This window comes from Macrobrachium nipponense, chromosome 6 (assembly GCF_015104395.2).
Source record: "Macrobrachium nipponense isolate FS-2020 chromosome 6, ASM1510439v2, whole genome shotgun sequence".
In the NCBI taxonomy this organism is placed as follows: domain Eukaryota; kingdom Metazoa; phylum Arthropoda; class Malacostraca; order Decapoda; family Palaemonidae; genus Macrobrachium; species Macrobrachium nipponense.
In genome coordinates, this window is record NC_061108.1 from 118,495,606 (window position 1) to 118,515,605 (window position 20,000).

Consider the following 20,000-nt stretch of genomic DNA (forward strand, 5'->3'; position numbering starts at 1 on the left):
GCAGAAAGGAAACGCCAAAATTCGGCGATCTGAAGACAGAAACAAGAACCAACAAACAAGGCCACGTGAGGGCCACTGGTGCCTACTGGGGAAGTGCGGAAAGTTATTTATTTTTTTTTTTTTTTGAAAGTTTTTTTTTTTTGTTTTTTTTTTTTTTGAAAGTTTTTTTTTTTTTTTTTTTTTTTTTTTTTTTTTTTTTTTTTTTTTTTTTTTCCTTTTGCAGTTCTGAAGGCCATTGTCCATTAAACAAAACCACTTCCAGGTTGCGAACAAAGCGGGGGATTCTCTTCACAATGGCATACCGTAATCCGTTAACCCCGAGCAAAAGAGGCATTGTTGTTAGATACACACCAGCGAATATTAAATAGCCCAGTAATGTGCATTGCTTGCTTTGGTGCGTAGTAATGGAGTTGTCAACACAAAGAGATTATTATTATTATTATTATTATTATTATTATTATTATTATTATTATATTATTATTATTATTATTATTCATTAACGGTACCAACTCCTCTGGACTAAACATTTTATTTCATAAACTTTCTTTGGTGCGAAGTAATGGATTCATCAACACAAAGGGATTATTATTATTATTATTATTATTATTATTATTATTATTATTATTATTATTATTATTATTATTATTATTATTATTATTAAAACCAAACAAAAACTTCTTTCATTTTTCTTCTGAAGATTGAAAAAAGAAAACCCACAAAATCACTGTGTAACGTATTTACTTCTAAGTATTTACATTTAATTTTACTCCACACTCTGGAGTAAAATTAAATGTAAATACTTAGACGTAAATATGTTACACAGTGATTTTGTGGGTTTCTTTTTCAATTATTATTATTATTATTATTATTATTATTATTATTATTATTATTATTTTTTATTATTATTATTGTTATTATTATTATTATTATTATTATCCCCTTGGAAATAAGATCTTTTTGGTTCATAACTCTCGTACAGAAATAACAAATTAATATCAAAACCTTTGAATCCCCAACCTATTTTTCGACATATCTATTCCAAATATAGAATAAAAATTAATGACCTTCGATGCTGGCGCAACAAAATATTTATCCTCTGTCCTGGTCAATGTTTTTTCCCCGTCGTTTTCTTTCTTGTTACGACAACAGGGTAGTTTCTTTGTCTCTTCCGTGGATTGTCCAGGTAATTGGCGTCATTTGGCTAAAAGGTTTTCGCTGGTCTGCCTGCCATTGAATTGCAATAATACTTGCAGGACACTTTTACGAAGCGTTTTCTCTCTCTCTCTCTCTCTCTCTCCTCTCTCTCTCTCTCTCTCTCTCTCTCTCTGAGCATGCTTTATTGTCCTTGTGTTTTCCTGCTCCCTCTCTCTTTCTCTTTCTTGAAGATGCATTATTGGCCTTATGTATCATTTCTCTCTCTCTCTCTCTCTCTCTCTAGGCATGCCTTATTACGCTTGTGTTCTTATTCTCTCTCTCTCTCTCTCTCTCTCTCTCTCTCTCTCTCTCTCTCTCTGAGCATGCTTTATTGCCCTTCTATCTCTCTCTCTCTCTCTCTCTCTCTATAAGAATGCCTTGTCATGCTTGTGCCTTTATTCTCTCTCTCTCTCTCTCTCTCTCTCTCTCTCTCTCTCTCTCTCTCATCATGTCTTAGTACTCTTCAGACTGGATCGAAGACTGGCTAAATTATAGAAAACAGAGAGTCGTAATAAATGGTGAAGAATTAGAATGGGCAGATGTAACAAGTGGAGTTCCTGTGTTCTGTCCTTGGCCCTCTCTTGTTTTTGTATTTACATTAATGACATTGATGTAGGCTTAACTAGCAGGATAGCGAAATTTGCAGATAACAGCAAACTAGGTGTAAATGCAGCAGACCCATATGCAGTGGAAAGTTTAAGAAATGATCTAATGAAAATGGGAGAGTGGTCAAAAAGATGGCAAATGCCTTTTAACTTGGATAAGGGTAAAGTGTTACAAATAAGAACAAACAACCCTCATGCTGCTTGGGAATGACATAAATAGCGAAGAACAAGAGGAGGACCTTGGAGTCATTATTACCAAGGACTTAAAATATACAAAACAGTGCATAAAAGCTGAAAAGAAGTCACAGAAACTAGTAGAAGATATAAAGAGGCAGTTCAAATACAGAAACTAGGTAACGGTACTGCAGCTCCTCACATCAATCAATAGTTAGACTTTATCTTGAATATGCAGTACAGTTTTGGTCACCAACACTAAGAAAGGACATAATTAGATTAGAAGAGGTACAAGCAAGAGCCACAAAGTTAATTCCATCCATCAGGCAAATAGGCTACCAAAGACGACTAGAGAGCCTGAATGATGTATGGCTTAGAAACACGACGATTGCGAGGACAACTAACAGAAACATTCAAAATATTGAAAGGCATAACAAAAGTAGACGGTAACCTATTTACGAAAACCAGACAAGAAATAATGGATGGAAACTAGAACTGGAGAGATACAACACATCCCATTGTGGGAACTTCTCTACATACAAGATATGTGACACATGGAATAAACTGCCACCAGAAGTTGTAAACAGCAACAGTGTGCAAGAGTTTAAAAGAAAGCTAGACAAAATCATTAGGATACTGTGAATAAACAGTAAAACCTGCTCCTACTGATAAGTGAGCACACGATGTCTCCTCGGGTGGACAAACAAGTCTTTGAGACATCCTAATCCTTGTAATTCTCTCTCTCTCTCTCTCTCTCTCTCTCTCTCTCTCTCTCTCTCTCTCTGCCTTCGTTAAGACTTAAGCGAAGATTCCTAGCGTGCCATCGATTTTCTTCCACCTACAGCTAAAAATAATGGTGAAAGAAACCGAAGTCAAAGGGGACCCGGTGATCCCTCATTTTGGCCTGGAGTAAAAGGTCAATAGCTCATGGCTTATTCAGCCTTAGACAGGGTCCTAACACGCAGGAGGGCCGCAGCGTTTAAAAGGATACTCCGAAAGTCTGCAATCGACAGCGTTCATCATCACAAGGATTCTGTGTCAGTCATGTGCAGTACTGGACTGTAATGAACTTTAATGTACATCGGCTACTTCTTCCCATTTTTATATGGGGTCCCCTTCTTTAATGTACATTGGCTACGAAGTTACTATTATTATTATTGGTTTTATTGAAAATAACTGCTATTTCAGCATCGTTTATTTTGTGTAGAAGCTTCTCTGTCCTTCTTATTACTGACTTTTCTTCTGTACTCGAGTTGGCTATTAAAATGTCAAAAGGGGGAATCATGTCAAAACGTGGTATTTGTCAAATTGGATCTTAAGCCTGATCTACAAAATATACCAAATGGCTCATTCTGGATTTCTCTTGCTCAGGGGCGTCTGCTCCTCTCTCTCTCTCTCTCTCTCTCTCTCTCTCTCTCTCTCTCTCTCTATTCTTCTTCTTCTTCTTGCAAAGTTTCGTCCTTAAACCCCTTTTATCCATTTTCTAACCATAAGAAAGCAACAGTATTTACAATAATAACTATAACATAAAAATCTAATCCTTCGTGTCAGCCCTAGGAGAGCTGTTAATCAGCTCAGTGGTCTGGTTAAACTAAGATATACTTAACTTTTATTCAATTTAATAATATAACAATACAACAGAGTTAAACATTAACCAGCTTACCTTGGATATTGCTGTCTTAGACGAAACGCTGATAGAAGAAAGTTCACGCAGATCTTAGGACCGAGTTGCAGGTCAAGGCTGTGATCGGTTACATAGCTAAGATCTCAGTAGCTCAGCACTCGCTAAATTAAACATCTGTAAAAATCCCACGGAGTCTTAGGCGTTTTTGGGAATTTCTGTTTTTTATAATAATTTTAATGCCATTCCTTTTTCTCACTTTTCAACGTCAACAGACACTATATCACTGACATAATGCAGCTCTGAAATTAGGTGTCATTTGTAAATTAACTTTCACTGGAAGCTTGTTTTACGGAGAATATGTTTGTAAGCTGAGTTCTGATTTACATGAAAAATACCAGACAACAAACAGAATGTATTTCTGTATATCTAGCAGAAATAAATGATAGCGATTTTAAGGGAAAAAAATTTATATTTGCCAGGAATACTTTTCCAGCTTTCGCCAGAAATTAATCTTGTGAGATAAATGAATAATATAAAAGTAACAGATATGTGAAATTATAGTCATATATTATTTGTTAGAGTACGTACTCAATATCATAAGCACAAGAGCGCCCATCATTCAATATTAAATTATAAGCAGACCTCGAGTGCCATTAGAGGAGGAGAGATTACCGTTGTAATCTCTCCCTCTGAGCTTCATTCAAATACATTTGAATGAAACAATAAAGCCATTATTATTATTATTATTATTATTATTATTATTATTATCCAGTTGCATTTCTCAAACTCTCTTACGTATCCTGAAAGATTTGGTAGTAAATAAGGTAAAAAAAAATTACAGTATGACAGGATTTAAGATTTGGGCAGTTGGGCGATAAGAGACCACAGAGAATTGCTGAATAGTAGAAGGCAAAATGCTAGCAGCCGGAGGCCTAAGATGTGTGTGTAAAGAAATGAAGTCATTCATTATACTTTGTAGGTCAACATAGTTGTAAATCTTAGGAAAAAAATAGATCACATGACACAATATACAGTATGTATGTATGTATATATATATATATATATATATATATATATATATATATATATACATATATATATATATATATATACTATATATATATATATATGTATATATATAACTGTATATAAATTATATACTATATATATATATACATATATATATATATATATATATATATATTTATATATACATTATATATATATATATATATATATATATATATATATATTATATATATATATATCTGTGTGTGTGCGTGGTGTGTGTGTGTAAGCAACGACTTTGTTACTTAAAAATGCTTAGGAACGGGTAGGCTGTCACACATCCTGGAAACTAGTCTCTTTCTTGATGTGTTTTGTACGGGTGGGGGTAAAAAATGGTCTCTCTCTCTCTCTCTCTCTCTCTCTCTCTCTCTCTCTCTCTCTCTCTCCCCGATGGCCCTCTGCCCTCATTGTAACCCAGCGATATGCTAAAACAATAAATACTTCTACCCTTTTTCCATCTCGCCGCTTTCCCGCATCGCGCCCAAATAACGTTTTACGTAAACACAAGAAGTGGAATACATAAGAAGAAGAGGCAGTTCCAACCCCTCATTTCGTATTCATTTGAACTTTGCAGTAGGAGATTTGTAACTAATGGTTTTTTTTTTTATTTTTTTTTTTTTCTTGGGGGTTTGGGGGTGGGGGGTGGGGGGGGGGGGGGGGGGGGGGGAGATTTAAGGGAGTGTGGTTGGGGGTCAGATGCTCATTCCCCTTTTAAATGACCGCAAATTCCTCCTCGAGAATATGAGAAAGAAGAGTGGGCAGGAGATGAACGTCTGTGAATTAAGTCCGAGGGAATGATAAATCAGAAGCTGGTGTTAGGTTAACGTAAGAGTGTAATCGTTTATTTTGTTTATTGATGCGTTTAAGCTTTGTTCCACGGAATTATCTATTCTTAACTGCTGTATTTATTCAAGTAATTTACTTTTTTTTATAGCTTTACATGCTACCTAACTGGAAGGGGGTTAGTTCCGCCAGTACACCTCATGCAATGCGCTGTAGGGATTACTTAAGGTTCTTTGCAGCGTCCCTTCGGCTACTAGCTGCAACTCCTTTCATTCTTTTTACTGTACCTCCATCATAATTCTCTTTCTTCCATGTTACCTCCCACCCTCTCCTAACAATTGATTCACCGTGCAACTGCGAGGTTTTCCTTCTGTTGCACATTCCAAACATTTTTACTTCAAAGGCTGAATAACCTCATAGTTCCCATCGCATGGCCTTTTGCCTAAATTCTATACTTCACTCTATTCTATGCTATTCCTACCTAAGTGGTTAATTTATTTGTTTATTAAATTTCGTGGAAAGGTTACTTGCCTATTTTTCTGAAACTAACAGTAAACTTCAAACGTCTTTTTCTTTCCCTTGTTAAACGGAATCAATAAGATCTATATTATTAAAGTAGCTAAGAATATTGAGAAAATTTCTTTCTATAAATACACTTTATTTATTCTATAAATTTTTGGATCTTCTTGGGACCCTTGGCACCTTCCATCAACCAGCTATTGTTTGTTGAGACTCATGACAACTCCCATCAACCAGTTATTGTTTGTTGAGACCTATGACAGCTTCCACAAACTAGCTATTGTTTGTTGAGACCTATGACAGCTTCCACAAACTAGCTATTGATTGTTGAGAACTATGACCGCTTCCACAAACTAGCTATTGTTTGTTGAGACCTATGACAGCGTCCACAAACTAGCTATTGTTTGTTGAGAACTATGACAGCTTCCACAAACTAGCTATTGATTGTTGAGAACTATGACAGCTTCCACAAACCAGCTAATGTTTGTTGAGACTCATGACAACTCCCATCAACCAGCTATTGTTTGTTGAGACCTATGACCGCTTCCATCAACCAGCTATTGTTTGTTGAGACCTATGACATCTTCCATCAACCAGCTATTGTTTGTTGAGACCTATGACAGCTTCCGCAAACTAGCTATTGTTTGTGAGACCTATGACAGCTTCCCGCATAAACTAGCTATTGTTGTTTGTTGAGACCTATGACAGCTTCCACAAACTAGCTATTGTTTGTTGAGACCTTATGACAGCTTCCATCAACCAAGCTTTGTTTGTTGAGACTCATGGACAAACTCCCATCAACCTAGTTATCTTTGTTTGAGGAACCCTTATGACAGCTTCCACAAACTAGCTATTGTTTGTTGAGACTCATGACAACTCCCATCAACCAGTTATTGTTAGTTGAGACCTATGACAGCTTCCACAAACTAGCTATTGATTGTTGAGAACTATGACCGCTTCCACAAACTAGCTATTGCTTGTTGAGACCTATGACAGCTTCCACAAACTAGCTATTGTTTGTTGAGACCTATGACAGCTTCCACAAACTAGCTATTGTTTGTTGAGACCTATGACAGCTTCCACAAACTAGCTATTGTTTGTTGAGACTCATGACAACTCCCATCAACCAGCTATTGTTTGTTGAGACCTATGACAGCTTCCATCAACCAGCTATTGTTTGTTGAGACCTATGACAGCTTCCATCAACCAGCTATTGTTTGTTGAGACCTATGACAGCTTCCATCAACCAGCTATTGTTTGTTGAGACCTATGACAGCTTCCATCAACCAGCTATTGTTTGTTGAGACCTATGACAGCTTCCACAAACTAGCTATTGTTTGTTGAGACCTATGACAGCTTCCACAAACTAGCTATTGTTTGTTGAGATCTATGACAGCTTCCACAAACTAGCTATTGTTTGTTGAGACTCATGACAACTCCCATCAACCAGCTATTGTTTGTTGAGACATATGACATCTTCCATCAACCAGCTATTGTTTGTTGAGACCTATGACAGCTTCCGCAAACTAGCTATTGTTTGTTGAAACCTATGACAGCTTCCACAAACTAGCTATTGTTTGTTGAGACCTATGACAGCTTCCATCAACCAGCTATTGTTTGTTGAGACCTATGACAGCTTACACAAACTAGCTATTGTTTGTTGAGACCTATGACAGCTTCCACAAACTAGCTATTGTTTGTTGAGACCTATGACAGCTTCCATCAACCAGCTATTGTTTGTTGAGACCTATGACCGCTTCCATCAACCAGCTATTGTTTGTTGAGACCTATGACAGCTTCCATCAACCAGCTATTGTTTGTTGAGACCTATGACATCTTCCATCAACCAGCTATTGTTTGTTGAGACCTATGACAGCTTCCATCAACCAGCTATTGTTTGTTGAGACCTATGACATCTTCCATCAACCAGCTATTGTTTGTTGAGACCTATGACAGCTTACATCAACCAGCTATTGTTTGTTGAGACCTATGACCGCTTCCATCAACCAGCTATTGTTTGTTGAGACCTATGACAGCTTCCATCAACCAGCTATTGTTTTTGAAACCCATGACATCTTCCATCAACCAGCTATTGTTTGTTGAGACCTATGACAGCTTCCATCAACCAGCTATTGTTTTTGAAACCCATGACATCTTCCATCAACCAGCTATTGTTTTTGAAACCCATGACATCTTCCATCAACCAGCTATTGTTTGTTGAGACCTATGACAGCTTCCATCAACCAGATATTGTATGCTGTAAGTTCCATTAACACTCTTACCAGCATTTAACACTTGCGTTATTTGAGAGCAATTTCATAAACGATGGCTGATGTTATTGTTTCATTTTATGGGAAATACGAGTAGTTAAAAGAAAGCTTTTGAAAAATATATATCTATATATATTTTTGTAGCGCCCCCTTGACAGCTCATCTCCCTCCTCCGTGTAATATACATGATTTACAATTCAAATAAACGAGGTGTAACACAGAAGTGCAATCTTGCGAAAATTACTCTCCCGCTGAAGGACGGAAACCGGGTAACAAGAATATATTCTCTCTCTCCCTCTCTCCACTCTAAAATTTGTTATCATTCTCACATTTTTTTCTCATTTTCCTTTCCATCTCTCTCTCTCTCTCGTCTCTCTCTCTCTCTCTCTCTCTCTCTCTATCTATTTTTTATATATATATATTTGTATATATATATATATATATATATATATATAATAAATATATACTATACATATATATATATATATATATATATATATATATATACATATATATATTATATTAATATATATACTTCTTTCATACTCATCTAAAATTTTCCTCTCACATGAGGCTAAAATTTTCTAATCTCTCTCTCTCTCTCTCTCTATGAATGACCTTTTTTCCATTATTTTTTCTTACCAGCTTTGGTATAAGCGGCTTGGAAAAGATGAAAGCTTGGCAGACGCAAATATAAGCCCAAGAGACTTAGAGCAAATGCTACGTGGATCAGCCCACTCAGAATATATTTTTGTTGAAAAGTTAAGCTAGACTTATGTCAGCACGGGCTCTTGTTCTAAATAGCTGCTCTTAAAAACTCAGGACTCGTGGTAATAGGTGGTATGCGTGAATTTTGTTTGTAGTATATTGCGGTATCAATCTCTTACTCTGTTGGCATGTTGGCAAAGGTCTCTCTCTCTCTCTCTCTCTCTCTCTCTCTCTCTCTCTGCTTCTTTTACGCTCATCTTAAATTTTTGACTTTCACAAGCATCTAGAATTTTCCTCACTATCTCCCCCCCCTTCCCCAACCCTTCTCTCTCTCTCTCTCTCCTCTTCTCTCTCTCTCTCTCTCTCTCTCTCTCTCTGCTTCTGTCACACGTTTTTAAAATTCTCTCTCACACTCAGTTAAAAATTTTCCTCTCTCTCTCTCTCTCTCTCTCTCTCTCTGCTTCTGTTGCACGTTTCTAAAACTCTCTATCTCTCACACGCAGCTCTCTGTGTGTGTGTGTGTGTCTGTCTCTCTCTTTCTGTCTGTCTGTCTCTCTCTCTCTTTAGTTCCCTACCTTCAGGGTGGAACATATGGTACCTTTATATGTATCTCAACAAAACCTGGAAGGCCTTACCAGGACCCAAGAACTGGAAATATCCCTTTTATCTTGTCAAGTCCACTTTGTGACAGCATTTTCATTTTTCAAATATATTAGACAGGTGCTATTAAATCGATAGCCTTCCCTCCTAGAAATTTTACGTTGCGGTACGAGAACTTTCCCAGAACGCGTCAAGTTCGCAAGCTAGCCATTCCAGGAAATAATTCCACTAGTGGAAGCTAAATGACCCTTGGAAAATACGTAAATGTGAGGTTGCACGCTGGAGATTGCCAGTCAGAGGAGGATACTTCATGCTTTTTTTACGTGTATGACAATTTTATCGTTTTTAATACTACATGTATCGTTTTTAATAGTCACATGTACACAGTTTTACAGGGAATATGCTAAAAATTTAGATGAGTGTGAAGACCCGTATCTTGCAAAGTAATCTTCCGAAGTATAAAAGAGGATGACGATCCTATATAAAGATAAATGGTTAACAGCTCCAACGGAGGAAATATACTAGACATTAGTGAGGATGAATATTTAAACAAATCATGATAAAGACTATATAATCATGAAATAAAAGATCTCTAATGAGGTGCACGATTCTTTTAATCATTTCACTTCATTTATCTTCGGATGCTAGAGATTCCCAAATAGAAGTTTGCAACTGCCCACTCATTTTTGATAACATGAATACTGCATTCCTCTTTCTTGCTTTCCGACCTCAGTGACCCACGTTCAGGCTATGACGCAGGACGAAATTGACCGAAAACTCTCCAGCCAATGTGAAAGTCGTGTATGCACTCTATGCATGGCTAAAAAGAGGGAGAACTAACTGTACTGACAGAACGAAAGTTACTGAAAACTCTCTTGTGACTCCCTTTGACCAGACTATGCATATGTTGAACGGCTGCCTGGAAGAAGCAACAAAGGAATGAAAGAGAACGAACGCTCATGAAAACTGAGACGACAGACTGGAAGCGCAATATTAACTCAAATGGAATGGAACAAGGCGCGTAGTTCTGGAAGAGAACGAATGCCATTGAAAATAGTCAATAAAACTGAGTGACTAAGAATGGCCAGACGAGAGAGGAATTTTGGGAAATAAATAAGATCATGAGATGGGCTTCTCACTTTACTTCTTTCCATTCAAAAGTATGCATTTCCCGCATGATTACACTGACCACTATAGTAGATTCACATCAACCGTGCATTTGATGTCTACACCAGTCCTTTACGACGCTCCTGATTGGCTGTTGATAAGCCAATCACAGGGATGGAAACCCTCAGTCTCTCTCGAGAGTTCACATAGGCAGGATGTACGTTCCACCTCTCCTGAGGGATACTTTTGAAAGACGTATCCCTCAGGAGAGCTGGAACATAGATCCTACCCATGTGAACTCTCGAGAGACTGAGGGTTTCCAGCCCTGTGATTGGCTTATCAACAGCCAATCAGGAGCGTCGTAAGGGACTGGCCTAGACGTCAAATGCACGGTTGGTGTGAATCTTCTATAGCACAGTACTTCAGTTCAGTACCATTCCTACGTCTTCATATTTCTTTACTGTTAGTTAAGATTTTCACCTCTTCACGTATGGGCAGTCTGATCGTTGGCTACCTTGCTTTGCACGCTTGTTGGATTTTAGCTTCTTCCAGTTTAAAAATGAAATCATAAATCGTTTATTATAATACTAACACCATTTTAACAGACAGTTGGAAAGCAAAGTCTGATTCGATAAGGAAAAGCTGGTGATATGTTTGGCGGATATTTGAACTGATACTTTTAGCTGATTTCCCGTTACTCTCTCTCTCTCTCTCTCTCTCTCTCTCTCTCCTACTTTTACGCACATGCTTTTACATGGCGTGTTCCATTATGCAAACGAATGTTAGGTTATATCTTATATCGTTTTATATATAAGCAGCTACATGCGTACATCACATAGATGCATTCGTAGTCTAGGACTTTCCTACTGATTTTAACGACGCATATATAAAGATATATATATATATATATATATATACTTATATATGCGTATTAACAAAATTTGCATACATATTTGCATGAATAAGATATAACCATTATAAAAGCATCGTAATATTAATATATATATTATAATTATATAGATATTATATATATTACTATACGTATATTATAATATTATTATATATATTATATATATATAATAATACTGTGGTTTTGTGTGTGTGTATTACGTTCCTTCTAAAAATTTCCATATTATATTCATACAAATTTGTATGTAAATTTGTTAATACGCGCATTCTCTCTTTTTCTCCTTATTCATCAACTAATCAGTTCCCATTCTTAATCCTTCCCTTATACATAAGTGTACTTTACATTCAATTACAAGTAAAATAAGTCATTTACAAAACTGCCCTTCTGAAATATAATTAAACGTACTAATTATATCCTAATTATACCCAAGTATAGTGTACGACTCCTACTGTAAAACTAAAAGTTGTCTAACTCACGCTTTCATATCCGTTTTTATCAACAGTTTTCAAACGAGTGTCGTCGCCTTTACTGTTAAAAATATGTATACCATTATCTCAGAAGCCACTTCCTTTGTCGATACTAGCCTGACTGCAGACCACCATTGACACTGCAGCAATGCTCTAATTCATTACATATCATTACTTCTGTTCGGTTTTGGTATTTCTAATTATTTCTCTGTGTGCAGAGTTATGCAACTCTTTAGTAAAATGTCAATTGATATGTGCATTTACTTAAACGGTCATTAGTTTAGTGAACAATATTTGAAATTTTTCATTCATGAAAGTATCGTAGACTAAGGTGAAAATGTGAGATTAAAACTTGCCTGTAAAAGAATAAAAAAAACGTAATTAATGGGAATAAGTTGCAAAAAAGCAGCTTAAGCATCTATGCAATTCTGAGTTACAGAAACCTATGACACACTCATAATACATGCCCATATATAACTATATTATATATTATATATTTTATATTATATATATATACTATATATATGTATATATATAGATGTATATTATGTTATTTGTGTGCGTTTATTTGCGTATGTGCCCCCAAGAGATAGGGCTTGGGGCTTATCTTTGGGAGATAGAATCAGATAAACCAGGCGCCACAGTTAAGTGGTGTTGCAGTGCATGGCTGGTGAAAGAAAGGAACTTGGGCTAGCAACCCGATCCTTAAAGAATTGCTGTTGGATTTCCTTAGATCGGCCGAATGTTATATATATATATATATATATATATATATATATATATATATATATATATATATATATATATATATATATATGTGTGTGTGTGTGTGTGTGTGTGTGTGTGTGTGTGTGTGTATGCATGTGTTATTTAGTGACTGAAAAGCAGTCAGCTTAAGATAAGGTGCCTGAGAATTTAATATTCAATAACTGGAGCTGTAACATAAGCAAATAAATAAAAAAGCCTTCTGTGCAATTTACGTTGAATAAATTAAACTGAAAGCGAATCAAATAAGCAATAAAATTCCCAGAACTAGTTGACAGGTCAAGGAATTTTTTTTCTCTCAACGTAAATGTTATATTTGCCTACAATTACACCTTTGTTGCATTCGCTTGGTTACAAGGAATGTGCGGTCAGTCAATAACGATATATTTCATTCTTATTCAATATTCACGCGTTTCAGTTGATGTTAACAAATAAGTCGACATTGTCGTTCCGAACAAATACATATTTGATCATTATTCATAATGTATACGTGTTCATTTCGAACAACGATGTTTATTTCATATATCTATTCAAAATGTACAATATTCACTTCGAACAATGGAACGCTTTATGATTGCTCAAAATGTACGTGTGTTCATTTAGAGCAGTTATATATTTCGTCATTGTTCAAAATATTCAAATGTTCACGAACATGACACATTTTACCATCATTCAAAAATATTCACATCTTGATGAACAGTGACATATCATTTACAATGTTATCATGGCCACGAACAATGATACATCTTATCGTTCACAATGTTCACATGTTCATGATCATTGATATATTTTATTCAATAAGTTCACATGTTCATGAACAATGATATATTTTATCATTATTCAAAATGTTCTCATGTTCATGAACGATGATATATTTTATCATTAATCAAAATGTTCACATGATGTCTTATCATTCAAATTGTTCACATATTCATGAACAATGATATATTTCATCATTATTCAAAATGTTCGCATGTTCATGAGCAATGATACATTTTATCATTATTCAAAATGTTCACATGTTCATGAACAATGATACATTTCATCGTTATTCAACATGTTCACATGCTCATGAACAAAGATATACATTATTATTCAAAATGTTCACTTGTTCATGAACAATAATATATTTCATCATTATTCAAAATGTTCACATGCTCATGAAAAATGATACATCATATTCAGAATGTTTACATGTTCATGAACGATGATATATTTGGTCTTTATTTATAACTATATATACTCATGTTAACTTAAAACATTATACAGATGGCATTAAATTGGTAAAATAATTCGTTTATATAAAAGGAAAACAACAAGCGAAAGAAAGGGGAATAGATACAATCGAAAATGACATGGAAAACATAATAGACGTACAAACAAGTCAATTTCGGAATGATTCAGCCGAGAATAAACTTTTTAATTGCGAGTGTTTACTCAGTGATATGTCTCATTCGAAACAAATGACTTACACAAAAAAATGACTCTCTCTCCTCTCTCTCTCTCTCTCTCTCTCTCTCTCCTCTCAAGTGATGATTCACTCACAATATTGCTGGGCAGTATGAAAAATTACAAGCAATAACTGTAGGATGCAAACTCTCTCTCTCTCTCTCTCTCTCTCTCTCTCTCTCTCTCTCTCTCTCTCTCTCTCTCTCTCTATTACAAACTAGTTCACCGAATAATTCCCGAATTTCTTGAAAATAGTATCTCTGCGTACATTTGACGATTTCAGTTTAAAATCCCACAGAAAAAATCTAAATAATATTCTGTTAAAGTCATAAAACTGTTTTGTTGTTTATATCATTTCATTTATATTATTTCAATTTAAGTAAAACTTATCAGATCAAAGATTTTGAGCTGTCACTCAATGCATATTCATCTGCTGTCTTAATATCATATTTGGCCGTCAATCATTATACATTACCCTTCTTTAAATTCAGCCAATTCATCAACCAGTATTCATCAGTTATTTCATCTATAACTTCAACACTCATATTACTTCGACCATTCTAAAATGCAACATAGTCACCAAGCAATAAGTATCAACCATCTCGCTTGGCCGCTACTAATCGAATATCTCAAAATGCAGTTAATTCATCAGTCATTATCAGTTAAATTTAAATACCACCAGTCCATCAATTCTTTATTTTCAACCATTGAAATTCCAAAAATTATTACTTTTTCAAAGAACTTAAAATGCAACCAGTCAGTCAATCTTTACATCTCAGCCATCTTGATAATCAGACAATCTGTCACTCATTTATTATCAACCAGCTTACAATGCGAGTAATTACTCAATCATTACTTATCCGTGAAAGTTCATTAATCATTTAAATCATGTTCATCCTGGAGGCAAAACTAATTTTTTTCAGAATGGGACCGAACAACTTCATTAAACCTTCCCTGCTTGCGATAATCATATTAAAGGCAGGTGTGCAGTAGCTGTTTATCAGGCTGTTCTTTATTGATTACGCTATATTGAGCGCGCGAGCGCGCGTGGGTGATTGAACGAGCTTTTATTATCTTTTTAGACTGAGTTCGGGTACCGCTGTGAATTTTTTTTTTTCTTTCAATGAAATTGTGGGTCTTCGTCGATGAGTTCAAAAAAGCTATTCTAACGAGGATATTTACAGTTTATAAGGGAATTCTACTCCATTTACGAATCTGAGTGGCTATTTAGTTAGATCTTGGGGCTTGAGGAACAAATCTATTCTACTTCATGATTTATGTGGTGGCCCTACCTAATTTTAGAATTTTGTAGACTATTCTATTCGGTTTTGCGAGTTGAGGGTCCTGTTCTATTCGAATTTTGGTAGAACGGACTTCATCTCTGGTCTTACAATTTGCTTTAAAAATCAAAGAAACTGTCTTGAGGTTCGAGTCCTTGTAAATAAATGGCCGCAGTGTCTATCATCCATTCTGTTATTCGCCTCGTTAAGAACGGACACATTTTCTCATGACCAATACTGTCGGAAAATAAATGTATATTCAAATATAAATATTTTAAAAGTCAATGAAATATCTCTTCCTTCTGGTATGTCTGCCTCTTTCAGAAGACCCGGGCGTGTGTCTTTGGGCCAGGTTCTTCCTCAGAGTATAAATATTACTGTCGGAAAATAAAGGTAAAATAAAGTATAAATATTTACAAAGTCAATGAAGTATCTCTTCCTTATGGCGAGTCTGCCTCTTTCAGACGACCCGGCTGGGTGTCTTTGGGCCAAGTTCCTCCTCAGAGTATTCACGAGTGCGGATTGTCAGCCTTGGACTGTCTTTCAGACAGCATCGTAGTAGCCTCTTACAGTATGGGGTCGAGTTCCCTAGCTGGAACCTACATTCAGGTAGACTCCAACAGTCTTTTTATGTTTCCTAAATTACTTATTTTCAGAATTTTTCTTAAATTTATTTTACTGATTTATGAATGTCCACCATTGGCACGTTTTATTTACTTCATAATTTATACAGTACTCAGTTTTACTTTGATCTCTATGCCCTGTTCACCTAAGGTTATTCTACTCTGGCAAGAATTAATATCCATTCGTGTTCTTTTGACTAGATGTTCATAATAACTAAGAATTATTCGTGGCGTGGCAAGAAACACCTGAACAAATCAGTAGCCCTGTTATAAAGCAGGTGAGTGAGCTGGCTAAGCTTTGAGCTTTAGACGTCAGCTTTATCGGTATAAAGCATGTGAGCAGGTTTGCTAAGCGTTAAGCTTTAGGTTTGAGCTTTATTGTTATAAAGGTGATTTAGCTTTTTAAGTTTAGATGTTAATTTTATTGTTATAAAGCAGGTAAATATACTTATAAAGCATTAGATGTAAGCTGTGATGTTAGAAAGCAGGTGAGCAAGCTTGCTAAGCTTCAAGCTTTAGATGTAAGCTTTATTGTTCTAAGTAGGTAAGCAAGCTTTCTAAGCGTCAAACCTTAGATGTAATCTTTGTTTTTATAAAACAGGTAAGCAAGCTTGCAATGCTTTAAGCTTCAGATGTAAGCTTTATTTCATTAAGCACCCATCACACGCAGACCACCAGGCTGGGAGCTCTTGCTCCGAAGAGTACGTTCCAGGCAAATTGTTATTGGCAGCTGGAATTGAGACTGGAATGGAATTTTTAGTTGTAAATAGAAATGGAGCATTCCGTTTATATTTCATTGGTAACTTTGGGCACGTCGAGTTCGTTTATAAAAGAAAAAATTGTTACTTATTTCATATATATATATATATATATATATATATATATATATATATATATACCATAACCACGTACATACGCCTCTCTCCCAAAGACAGCGTATACAGGCTTCTGATCTTTCAAGAAATCAGACACTGGGTGGACTGGTGGGCGGTAGGAGGGGAACAGTCAATGGACCTAGCAAATGTGAGCCGTATGCTGCACTCTCAAGCCACGATGCACTGTTCGGCTGGTTGCAGCGTCCTAGGTTGGTCTGTAGGGTCGTCATATTCGAGCCCAACCTGCCTATACGCATTAAACACATTATATAAATTCCTATATATATATATTATATATATATATATATATATATATATATACATATATATATGTATGTATGTATGTATGTGTGCGGCGTATGTATGCCGTGTGTGTGTGGCTGTATGTATGTGTAAATATGTAAATATGTCAGTGTGTTTTCAAAAATTTCCTGTTCTCCTCCTAAATAAGGTTGCCAAACTTATATATATATATATATATATATATATATATATATATATATATATATATATATATATATACACAATAGACGTCTAACCTAGTTAACCAGTTAACTGCACGAAACATTGTTCAAACTCATAAGTATGGGAATTTTTTTCGTTACCTTTGTTATATGTTATTTCACTGGGTTCTACTCATCACAAATACGTATCTTCACAGGTATCACATGAAGGTGTGAGGTACAAGATCTTATCTCTGACCTCTTATCTTAATTAACACCCTTTTTATCAATAACGCAGTAGCATTGGCACTTCTTAAACTCTACGAGTCGTAAGTTCGTCACGGTAATAAGTGCTAACCGTTGTTTATGTTGTAGATATCAAAGTATCACCCACGTCGAATACTTCGCCCGTTGAACGTCAACGAAATAATTCACTTTTCATTGTAAATTCATTATTTCAAGCTAATGATGAATCATTGAGCTCTCTGTATAATGACTTGAAATCCTTTAAAAATCTCAACCCGTTGAAAGGAAGGAGAGTTCCCACGATGTCACGGTTGTCTAGATGAGATCAACTTGGAAAAACGGAGATATACACACCCTTACTCGACTACGCCTGGACGTGCACTGGGCCACTGAGAGAGTGAGAGGTCTGAGCTGTGGCACCGCTTCAGGAAAGCAGCTAATGCGGCGGGAGGTAAAACCCTGAGCATGTCGAACAGTCCACAAAGCTGCTCTTATCTCTCTCTCTCTCTCTCTCTCTCTCTCTCTCTCTCTCTCTTTTCAGTCACCTTAACAGTATTTCCTGGGTTGTGAAGATGGCGATTACAGAGAAATATTTATCATGAAGTTCGTGTGCCGAGATGCATTATTAAATGTTGCTATCATTTTCTGTTACAAGTGAATTTTCTTATCTAGCGCCGAACTGTGCAAAATATTGACAAAAATAATTCATTGTGCGCAATCATTACACGACAACATTATTATTATATGGGAAAAATTCTCTATCGCGAGAGTATATATAATGTTCTAAGGGGTCCACAATAATAAAAAAAAATATCAAGAGTTCTTGTATAATTTATAATTTAAAAACACTACAAAGCTTTCGAACCCTTCCATGAAGATGAACACAGGGAAGGGTTCGAAAGCTTTGTAAAGTGTTTTTAAAGTATACACGAACTCGGAACATTTTTTTTAACTATTGTGGACACTTTAGAATAATTATAATTATTCCAGTAACTATGAAGGGCTATGAAAATTCGTCAAGAAAGTAGATCAGCATGGTTGAAACAGACTAGCAAACACAGCCTCAGGGAGAAGACGGTTATAATGAATTTCAAACCTAAAAGTCAAGGACGGACACTAAGTATAAAATGAAGGGTGGGCATTTCCCTGATGATATATAGAATCATTCTTTCTCTGCAATTAACCTGTCCGGTACACCTTGTTAAAAAAAAACGAAAATGTTAAAAAAGGAAAAGGTGCATGACTGTAAAATTGCAAGGGAACTTACATCCAAGTTTGTGGAAGGTCGTGGAATAATATAGTGGGTCAGCCCAAGATTAGGTGATACTGGTCATATATTCATCAAACAACGAAGAACTAAATATGGGACCTAGGATGGCCTGCTATCCACAAGTAGCATTAGAGATAAAGCTACGTGCACTGAAATCAGAATATTTATGTACTCATTTATTTTGCCAATTCTATCATAACTTTTGGTACTATCTGCAGTATTACAGAAGACAGGGGTTCATCTTTCAATAGATCACTGAGGTATTCGATAGCCTTGGCACCAGGAATAAAAATGATTCCTAAGAAGATGTGAGCTTGTAGGAGTCTCTTCTTAATGGTCAAAGAATATTCACACACTGCTTGATTGCTTTTGCACACCACCAACCCTTTAACTGCGTTTTTTACATGAAATCAATAAAGACCGAGATCAACGTTCCCCTAATCAGCTATGATGATGACAGACAAAAAGCATATTTTTAGTTTCTCTTGACATATATATCTGTCCTATTTCCCTGTCAGAATTTGCCTTCCATTTATATCCTAGTTCCTTTTATACTTTATGAAAATACTTTATCATACATACCATAGTAAAAACGTAACAGTCGTTGCTTTTCTAAATAAAAATAAAAAGAAAAAAAGAGAGAGAAAAAAAATAGGTGTATACCCTTTTCTCTAATATTATTTCAGATGTTAGAACATTCGTAGAACCATTAATTACAAAGAAAAGGTGGTGTCAGCGAAAATGAGATATCCTTGATCACAAAGTGAGTTATATTTAAACAACATCAAAATTCATTAGTGATGTACCAATGGAATAGAGAAACACAGGGCAAATGCGACTTACAGTAAAGTAAATGAGTATTATCTGATCAAGGAAAAAATTGTAAATGGATACTGCTAATGCTAGATAAAGGCTTTAGCTGTGGTAGTTAAATACTGCAGAAGTTACTTTCATCTCAGATGCAGACTGTAATTAGATACTTATCAGAAGTAACATATGTTTGAAGCAGCTGTATCTCAT

The 20,000-nt window shown here is 35.6% G+C and overlaps 1 protein-coding gene across 4 annotated transcripts in view; it reads right to left on the bottom strand.

The window, feature by feature from the left end:
* Positions 1-18,143, bottom strand: part of LOC135216049 (synaptotagmin-1-like) — an 89,583-nt gene extending 71,440 nt beyond the window's left edge. The window contains exons 1-2 of one of the 4 annotated variants that reach the window (XM_064251020.1): positions 18,065-18,143; positions 3,637-3,896 (exon numbers count right to left, since the gene is read on the bottom strand). The gene's annotated coding sequence lies outside the window, so the exon portion shown is untranslated. The other 3 variants (XM_064251021.1, XM_064251022.1, XM_064251023.1) reach the window with 3 other exon arrangements.
* Between the last annotated feature and the right edge of the window lie 1,857 nt (positions 18,144-20,000).